Below are 9382 nucleotides of genomic sequence, written 5' to 3' on the forward strand. Positions count from 1 at the left end.
ACTTTGTAAGCAAAGCAATATAAAAATACTAATACTAAAAAAGACAACTGGCAGGGGTTTATGGGCCCCAGAAGGATTCCAAGCACCAGCCATCTTACCCTTAAGACACTCAGCTGCCCTGGGACCTCGTCTAGAAATGAAGGCTTGGTTTACCTATGATTTGCCAAACTTAATAACCCAGATCCAGTTTTTATTCCTCTGAGTTTCTTTCCAACATCCTGTTTTGCTAGTGTCTACTTCCACATCTAGAATTGTTGGCAGAGACTGGCCAGTATGTCCAGAGTTGCATACGGCTCTTGAAACACCTCCAGTGGCAGTCCATCAACTTCTGGGGTTTGACTGATTGATTGGCAATGCCTTCAGTGCAGTTTGGACTTCTTCCTTCAGTACCACATCATATATCACTTCCTGAAATGGCTCAGTGTTGACCAGACCTTTCTGTACAGTGACTCTGTGTATGCCTTCCATCTTCTTGTGGTGCTTCTTGCATCATTCATGACTTTGCCCACAGAATCCTTCAGTATTGCCCCTCGAAGGTTCAAATTTGTTCCATTTTTTTAGCTTGAGAAATGTTAAGCATGTTCTTCCTTTTTCATGTTCTATCTCCAGCTCTTCGTACATTTCATGATAATACTCTGCTTTGTCTTCTTGAGCTGCCCTTTGGCATCTTCTGCTCAGCTCATTTACTTCAGCATTCCTTCCCTTTGTTCTGGCCTGTGGTGCAGACAGAGTACAGGACATACTATGAACTGCCAAAAGACCAAGACAGTGTTCAAGGAAGCACAGTGAGAGTGCGTCTTAAGAGGCAAGGATGGCGAAACTTCGTCTCAATATGCTTTGGACATATTTTTAGGGGGAACCCGTCCTTGCAGGAAGACATCACCATGCTAAGAAAGGTCAACAGAAAAGACGAAGACCTTCAACGAGATGTACTGACACAGTGCCGAGCACAGTGGACTTTAGCAGGACAGAGATCATGAGAATGGTAGACAACAGGGCAAGGTTCAGATCTGTCATTCATATCGTCGGCACAGATCAGAGTCGACCTGATGCACCTAACAACAACACTACTTCTGTATCACCCATCGTCTACTTCCTAGTTCCTTTTCTAACTCATACATTTTCATTTATGGGCACTGTGTCTTGCTCAATTTTGTCCTCTCTGTCCAAAGACAAATCACCCTGAGCTGGCTTGGCCCACAGCACATTGTGAGTGTGGGCTCTGCGGTGGAATCAGGAAGTCTCAGCTGAGGGCAGAGCAGACCCCGGGTCTGGTGCAAAGGAGTCTGTCTAGTCTCATGGGCTGGGCTGGCACAACCGCCCTTGGGAGCAGGACCTCACACCAACCCCAGGGGGCATCTGAACATCCTGTCGCTCCCTCCCTGGTTGCCAGCTTACATTTCATTCCAGAGATAGTAAAAATGATGAGGTTTTATACTTGAAACAGTCACAAGACACCCCTCAGTTTTATGACACATCATTACCTTCACTTTAAGATATTTTTCCTTCTTTCCTTTTCAAATCTGCCAGTAGCACCCAGTGGCAGTAGGATAGGGTGTGGGGGAGGAGACGAGAGAAGATGACTTTGGAAACATGAGGCTCCGTTAGTCCCTCAAATTGTGGTAACCAAGGGTGGTGTGCGCCCTGTCAACCTACTGCCTGCCCAGTGTAGACAGCACCACCTCAATCCAGGTCCAAATCCTCCTTTTCCTTGTAAGCACTCCTCATACCCACTTCAGCACTCTCATTTGTCAAACATTTTGCTCCACCACACCCCTTCTATCTTCATGGCAAACTAATTAGCAAACTAATTCCAATTTCAAACTGAACCATGACCTGATCTCCCGGGGACTGGCCATCTGGTCCACCCGAGTCCAAAGGATGGGAAAAACCCAGCAGATAGGGCAGAGACGACTTTGTCCTAACACCCAACTAGTTCCACAAAGAAAAAAATTTTTTTTTCTTTTAAATGTTTTGTGCAGTCAAATCCGAAACAGTCTTGGTTTTGCCCCATTTCCAGAGCAGAGGTTTCTCTTCGCTTTGGGGGCACCTTCCCAGCAGCTCCCACTAGTGGACAAAGGACAAAGGACACCACGCTGGTGTCCAAACGGGGCGGAGTAGGCTGCGGCAAATCCCTGTAGGCTGATGACCACATAGTGACATCCTTTGGAGATGATTTTCCCGACATTCTTGCCGTACTTCTTCAGCTTCTTGCGGTATCTCCTCTTGGGTTTCTCCTCGGGCGCCAGCTCCTCCAGCGGCTCATAGCACTCGGGGAGGACGGCGAGGTGCACCCTCCCCGCGCTCAGTGCCCTGTGCGCCGCTCCGGTGTCCTCGTCCCCGTCCCCGCACTCCAGCTGCTCCAGGATAGCGGCCTCATCCTCATCCTGTCCTCGCCCTCGAGGCCCGCGGCGTGCCAGGCTCCAGAGCCGGGCTCCCACCGCCATGACGCCGTGGACCCTCGTGCGCACCGCGGAGCTGCGCCTCCAAACTTTGCTCCTCGCTGGCTTCCGCCACAACAATATACTTTAAGTCTTGTCTATGAAAATAAGGCACTAGAGACTATTGAAATAATTTTAGCTACCTTGGATTATTTCTATTAATCTGAATGACCGAATTAAGGTAACTATTTCTTTGGAATTCTGATTTGTATTATTTGTTTTGATATGAATGTTAATATAACCTTTTATTTTTAAATGTGTTTTGATAATTAACTATAGCATACTTTACCAATATTTTTCTATAAATATTAAATCAGCACCCAGTGATGTAAATTCACCAGAACTCAAGTTCATTTGAAAGATCTTTGCAACATCTAGAATCTTCCTGATGCTAGCACTGAAGAATATATAGAGATAAGTATTTTTTTCTATTATGATCATATAATCTCGAGTGTTAACTGATCAAATAGACCTGATTTCCTGGTCCATTGGGAATTGCATTGCTAACTCAAAGACCGGGCCTCTCTGGCTACTTAAATTCACCAGCCCTCTCTGTGAGAAAGATAGGAAATCTCCCAGATGATATTTAGCCTTGAAAACTTAATGAAAGGCCAGTTACAGGTCGCTTATGACTATATAGCAATGAATGAGACGCTGATTATTGCATAAAAATGGATTTTAATATGCTAAATATGTTCTGGGGAAGTTCTGGTAAACTAGTGATAAAGAGATACTCTTCTAGTCAAAGGCTGACTGTTCGCATCCACCAGCTGCTCCACAGAAGAAGGATGGCTTTTGTTCTCCCATGTGACTTACAGCCTCTAAAAACCCAGTGAAGGATCAGCTACCATTTGGTTTCACTCTAGAGTACATAAACCCAATAACAACAATATGTTCTGATAAAATAAATGTAATGATTTTTTAGTAGTGATTCTTTTACCCATCAACTAAAGAATCACTATAGAAACTAAAGGATTGTTGTTTTCATTTGTTCACTATTGTGTTGCCAAAACCTGTATAGAGTGATTTGCTTATCAGAGGTGCTGTATAAATATTTACTGGTTGTTATGGAAATTCTGGAACTCATGGTACACTTGCCAACTCTGCAATTGATCTTGTCATCTTTATGATACGGTTTTCTAATCTGCTTCTTTTTCCCTAAAGACAGAAGAATTGTGTTCAAACAAAAATGAAAATCTAGCAGAAGCTACTTCTTGTGAAATTTAGTTCATTACATCTTGCTAGTGCGGCATTTGAGTTTCCCAAAGCCTCCATGGTGTGATGTTTTATGTCTTTATTCTGTGATTCATATACTTTTATAAGCTAAATAACAAGTGCAAACTTGCAAAGAAGAGCATATTAAAAGGGCATAGAAAGTGAAATCATGAGCTTTGGGAATTTTCTTAAAGTGCATTTGGATGTTATACAATAAGGCAAGGAATGTAAGAATTTCAATTAAATCCTGTTTTCTAGAAATGAAACACCATTAACTGACATTTCAAGTCAGAAACAAAACAAATGTAAGTATCGCATCTTATATTAGACATTCAGTTATTCTTATACAAAATATTCTGATATTAGATTGTGTTTTGCAACCAGGTTTACACATGCATGCTATGTTGTACTTCAGATGACAAAGTCATGTTGGCAGAGGCCATTAACAACTTTTTTCTTCTGTCAGATGTACAAATTGAAGCAGTGAACCTGAAAAACCAAGTCTGTTTATTTCAGGTGTAGATTAAATAAAGCCCTTATCAATGTAGTTTTTCTCTCCATATTAGACATTTAAATTATAGTTTGGGAATGAAGAGGAGTATGAGGTTCAGAAAAGCTGAGTTCTCACTATACTTCTACTCCTTACAAGTATTATGTTTTCATTTGTTAAGTGGGAAGGTAGAAATAAATTCCCTCTTTCCTTGTAGTAAAACTCAATGACTCAAATCCTTAGACATTTCATAAATCAGGGTTTTTCTGATAACATCAAGAGTCAAGACTGCTGGAATACTATTATTCCAATCTACATTTCCATAAAGTACGTATTAATTCAAAGACAATGAGTCAGGTAACTGACATCAGTAGATAACAAATCTCTCTTTAGATAGGCATACTTTTAATAAAAGTGATGTAGATGGAACTTCTGTTTTGACTGATCCTATAAAAGTAACTTCTTGTTTCTTCAAAAGCATGTGGCTATTATTTTCAGTATCCATAATCCAACTGACTTCAGGGTTAAGTGTTAATTTTAGGACTTAGAGTTTCAATGTTTTCTTATATTTCTTAGGCAGGAGGCACAAATTAAACTTGCTGTTGTGTTGATTTTTGGAAAAAAATCTGTTCTGTGTACTCTACTTTTAGTCCTCACATAAACCTCAGTATCATTTAATATTTTTTCCTATACATTTCAATTTATCTTTTCTAATCTGAGAGAACTCTATCAGTAACTGAATTGAAGGAGATTGGAGACAATCAAAACAAGTTCAATTTCTGTGTTGCTTTGTCCTTCTGTTTTACTGCACTCCACTAATGATCTTGTCTTGCACAGCATTCAGAAAAAAAAAGGCACTAAATTAAAAATTCTCTTCTTTGCAGCATTAATCTTGTAATCTTAAATGCATCTGTGTCTATTTTGCTTCTTTACAATAGTTACAGAACTCTTTCTTCTGCTGTTCAAGGGCCATTTCTTTGGGTTTCTCTCTCTTATTTACTTCCTGTCCTTTAGGAAATTCATTCTTTGTTGTATCCTTTTCAAGAGTCTGTGATCTCTCCTTCATATGTTCAATGGTCCTACAATTTGAATTTTAAATAATTACAACTTTCTGTCTCTACTGACTCAAAATAAGACTAAATTTTTCATGTTTGGTTCTTCACATTGATGGCTTGCTGCTTATGACTAAATGAGAGAGACACAATGGGAGGCCACACACCTGCCATTCATGTTAGGATCACTTGTAAACAGAAACCTCATAGGGATAATGGTTTGATAGCTGTTGTAGTTTAGGCTTAGTAAACACTGCAGTGCACTTTAGTGTCCTCTGTCTCTGGCTCAGCTATAAAAAGATTAAAAGCCTAATCTGAGCCATGAATGCCTTTTCTCTAGGGTACAAAAGAATATGTGCCAGATAGAAGTAACCAGTGCTAACAATATTTGGATTTATTGCTTTCAACCTTGACAAAATAGGACAACCTCTTTCTCCCTCCCTCTAGCGTGGCTGCAGTTTTGTCTGAACCAAATGCTTCTCCAAGGTTGACAGGCATATCAAGCATTTTCAGCATATCTACCAAGTTGATACGTATTTCTTTCCTTTCTCAATACAACTATTAAAGCACAGAAGAAAAATAAGCATAGGGAGAGGGAAATAACAATAACTAAAATTTCCCAAATGTGCTATGATGTCAGAGAAGAGTACTGCATATCCCATGGACTGTCAAAAGAGCAACCATATATGTTTTTGGAGAATGTGCAGCATGAATGTTCCTTGTGGAGGTAAGGATGACAAAATATTGTCTTTCATACATTGGGATGTTGCTAGGACAGGGTACTCCTTGGATAGGAACATCATACTTGGAAAGGTGGAGGATCAGCAAAAGAGAGGAAGGCGTTAAATGAGAGAAATTGACATAATGACTGCAGCAATAGGCTCAAGTGTGTCAGAGATGATACGGATGGCTTAAGATAGGGTTCAGATCTGTTGTTCACAGAGTTGTTAGGAATTGGGCTAGAATTGAGGGCACCTAACAAAAACAGCAATATATTGCCCTCAGAATCTTTCAATATTGTGACTCAGGATCAGAGAGAGACTCATCAAGAACCTATGTCATGCAGATGACTCAACCTTGTTTGCTTAAAGTGTAGAAGATTTGAAGGGCTTGTGGCAGAAAATCAAGTAATGTAATATTCAATATAGATTGCATCTCAGTGTCCAGAAAACAATGATACTTACCACCGGACCAATATGCAACATCATAATGGAGAAAAGATTGAAACTGTCAACAACTTCATCTTACTTGGATCCACAGTCAATACCCTTAGTTCCAGTAGTCAGGAAATCAGAAGACGTACTGCACTGAGAATATCTTCAATTAGGGACTGGCTTCTCCAAATTATTGAAGAATAATGATGCCAGTTTGAGGACTAAGGTGCATGTGATTCAGGCCATTGTCTTTCCCATCACTTGCTATGTATCTGAGAGCTGGGCAACGAATAGAGGTGACAGAAGAAGAATTGATGCCTTTAAGCTATGGTGTTGGAGAAGAGCACTGAACACCCCATGGACTGCCAAAAGAACAAACAAATATGTCTAGAAAAGGGTACTCTTTGGAGGAAAAGATGAGGCTTTGCTTCACATACTTCAGGCTTGTTGTTAGGAAGGGCTATTCCTTGGAGAGGGACATGATGCTCAGAAAGGTGGAGGGTCGATGAAACAGATAACCCTAGACCAGGTGGATTGACATGGTGACTGCTGCAATGGGCTCTAGTGCGTAAAGACATGGGAGGATGAAACAGACAAGGACAGGGTTCAGATACATTATTCATAGGGTCGGTATGGGTCATACTTGACTCAATGACACTTAACAACAACAACAATATTACACTTATGGAGTCTAGTTGCTTGTCAGTGTAAGAGCAAATGGTTTCAATTCACTAGCATCTACAAGAGAGAGATGGAGAATCTCTTCTCATGCAAGTTACAACCTTTGAAACCTCACTGAAGGGTAAGCAACAAGATGGTTGATACTAAACAGAACATAATAACATCTTCTTACACCTAGAAAATTCTATGTTAGTGGTCACACCTTTAAATTTATAATTTTCCAAACTTAGTTGTTAGACTGTTTGTTGCATGCTTCTTTTGTTTTGTCTGTGATTATTTATGGTACATTTTAAACACATTTTAAATACAGAATAACAATTGATTTCCTTGTATGTTGTTGTTTTTGTTATGGACTGTTGAGTCACCTGTGACTCACAGTGATCATAGCTATGTACAACAGTTCCAAAGCCTGCCTAGCCTGAGCCAGTCTCTCTGACTCAGGACACCTACCCCCATTACCCCAGTCACTGTGCCAATGCATTTCATTCACAGTCTTCCTCCCATGCAATGTCCCTTCACCCTTCCAAGCATGATGTCTTCTCCATGGACCCGTCCCTCCAGGCCACGTGCCCAAAGTATGTGTGACAGAGCTTCAAAATACTATCCTCCAGGGACAAACTTGGTTTTACCCTCTCCAAGACAGACCTATTTGTTCTCTTGATGACCCATACAATACTCTTCCTTAGTACCACAACTCAAAGATATCTTCAGTCATTGTCTAGCTCTCTGATGCATAGCAATTAATTGCAAAGACCATGGCCTAAAAATGGCATATCTCGGTCTCTAGACTGACATATTAGCTTCTCAATACTCTGGAAAGGTCTTTGACTGCAGGTTTTCCCAGTGCAATTTGTCTTTTGACTTTTGACTGCTGCTGCCAGAGTGTTGAGCGTTGAGCCGAGCAAGTTGTAATTGTCAACAACCTCAATCTCTTCTCCATCTATCATGGTGCTGTCATTTGGGCCAGTTATGGAGACACTTAGATGAAATTAATTTCATCAATTATCAATTCTCAGAAATGTTGTCTTCTTCACTGAATTATTTTGAAAACTCAAAGATCATATAATGTCAACTTCAAGTAGTTTGATACATGTTCTAAATGTTAAAAAATGAAACATTTTTAAAAACATGATTTGAAAAATATATAATTAGAGTATATTTTTACTCTTTAAAAATCAGGTTATCTTTAATTATCTTCAAATATCTAATGACATTTGTAATTGCCCTAATTACCTAAAAGGATTTTCATTGCTATTTTTTTTCACGTTACTATCCTAAATCCATAAATTTAATTTAGTCAAGGTATTTGACTTAAATTTTCATCTCTTTAATAAATATATTTTTGAAGTAAATATAAATAGAAAATTTGCAGTTTAATGAATTAAAACAGAAAGAAAAATAAATGAAAATGTAATCATTATACAGAAAATTTACCCAACCAAAATTACAAATGGTGCAGCATACTTGTTTTTATTCTCTAAAGAAATACCATGATAGATTCTGAATTGTACTATGATAAATGTTTTTGCATGTATATAATAGTGCATACACAAATTGTTGTATAATACCATGTACATTCACTCAAATTAAATGTAGTATATTATGATATATTTTGTCTGTAATTGCTTCCCAAAATGACATTTTAAAACTCCAATTTTTAGCAGCATTAACTATATTTCTTGTCTCCAATTTTTAAAAATATTTCTTTTTTCATGAGTCTATTATGTTGTTGTTGGTGTTATGTGCTGTGGAGTCGTTTGCGACTCATAGCGACCCTATGTACAAGAGCCATAAACCCTGCTCTATCCTGTGCCAATCGCACTGCCTCTGACACCCCCATCCCGATTACCCCAGTCACTGAATCAATCCATCTCATACGCTGTCCCTCCACCCTCCCAAGCATGATATCCCTCTCCAAGGACCTGTCCCTCTTTGCAGCATGCCCAAAGTATGTCAGATGAAGCCCCAGAATCCTTACCTCCAAGGAGTAGCTTGGTTTAACCCTCTCCAGGATGAATCTGTTTGTTTTCTTGGCAGTCCATGGTACATGTCAATATTCTTCTCCAGCAACACAGCTCAAAGGCATCATCAATTCTCCTTCTATCCTCTCTAGTCATCGTCCAACTCTCTGATGCATAGCAAGTGATTGCAAAGACCATGGCCTGTATCAGGCCCACCATAGTCTCCAGAGAGACACCGTTGCTCTTGAGTACTTTAGAGATGTCCCTAACATTGCAATACGCTTTTTGATTTCCTGGCTACTGGTGCCAAGAGTGTTGACTGTGGAGCTGAGCAAACTGAAGCTGTGAACAATCTCAATCTCTTCGCCAGCCCAACCGTTTTGGGCTC

General features: G+C 39.8%; 1 pseudogene; it reads right to left on the reverse strand.

Annotated features, from left to right (window-relative positions):
* Positions 1-1921: 1921 nt before the first annotated feature.
* On the reverse strand, positions 1922-2447 carry LOC102870013 (annotated as a pseudogene).
* Positions 2448-9382: the final 6935 nt, after the last annotated feature.

This window comes from Elephantulus edwardii, unplaced genomic scaffold (assembly GCF_000299155.1).
Source record: "Elephantulus edwardii isolate Elephantulus edwardi_28Jun2011 unplaced genomic scaffold, EleEdw1.0 scaffold00100, whole genome shotgun sequence".
Classification (NCBI taxonomy): domain Eukaryota; kingdom Metazoa; phylum Chordata; class Mammalia; order Macroscelidea; family Macroscelididae; genus Elephantulus; species Elephantulus edwardii.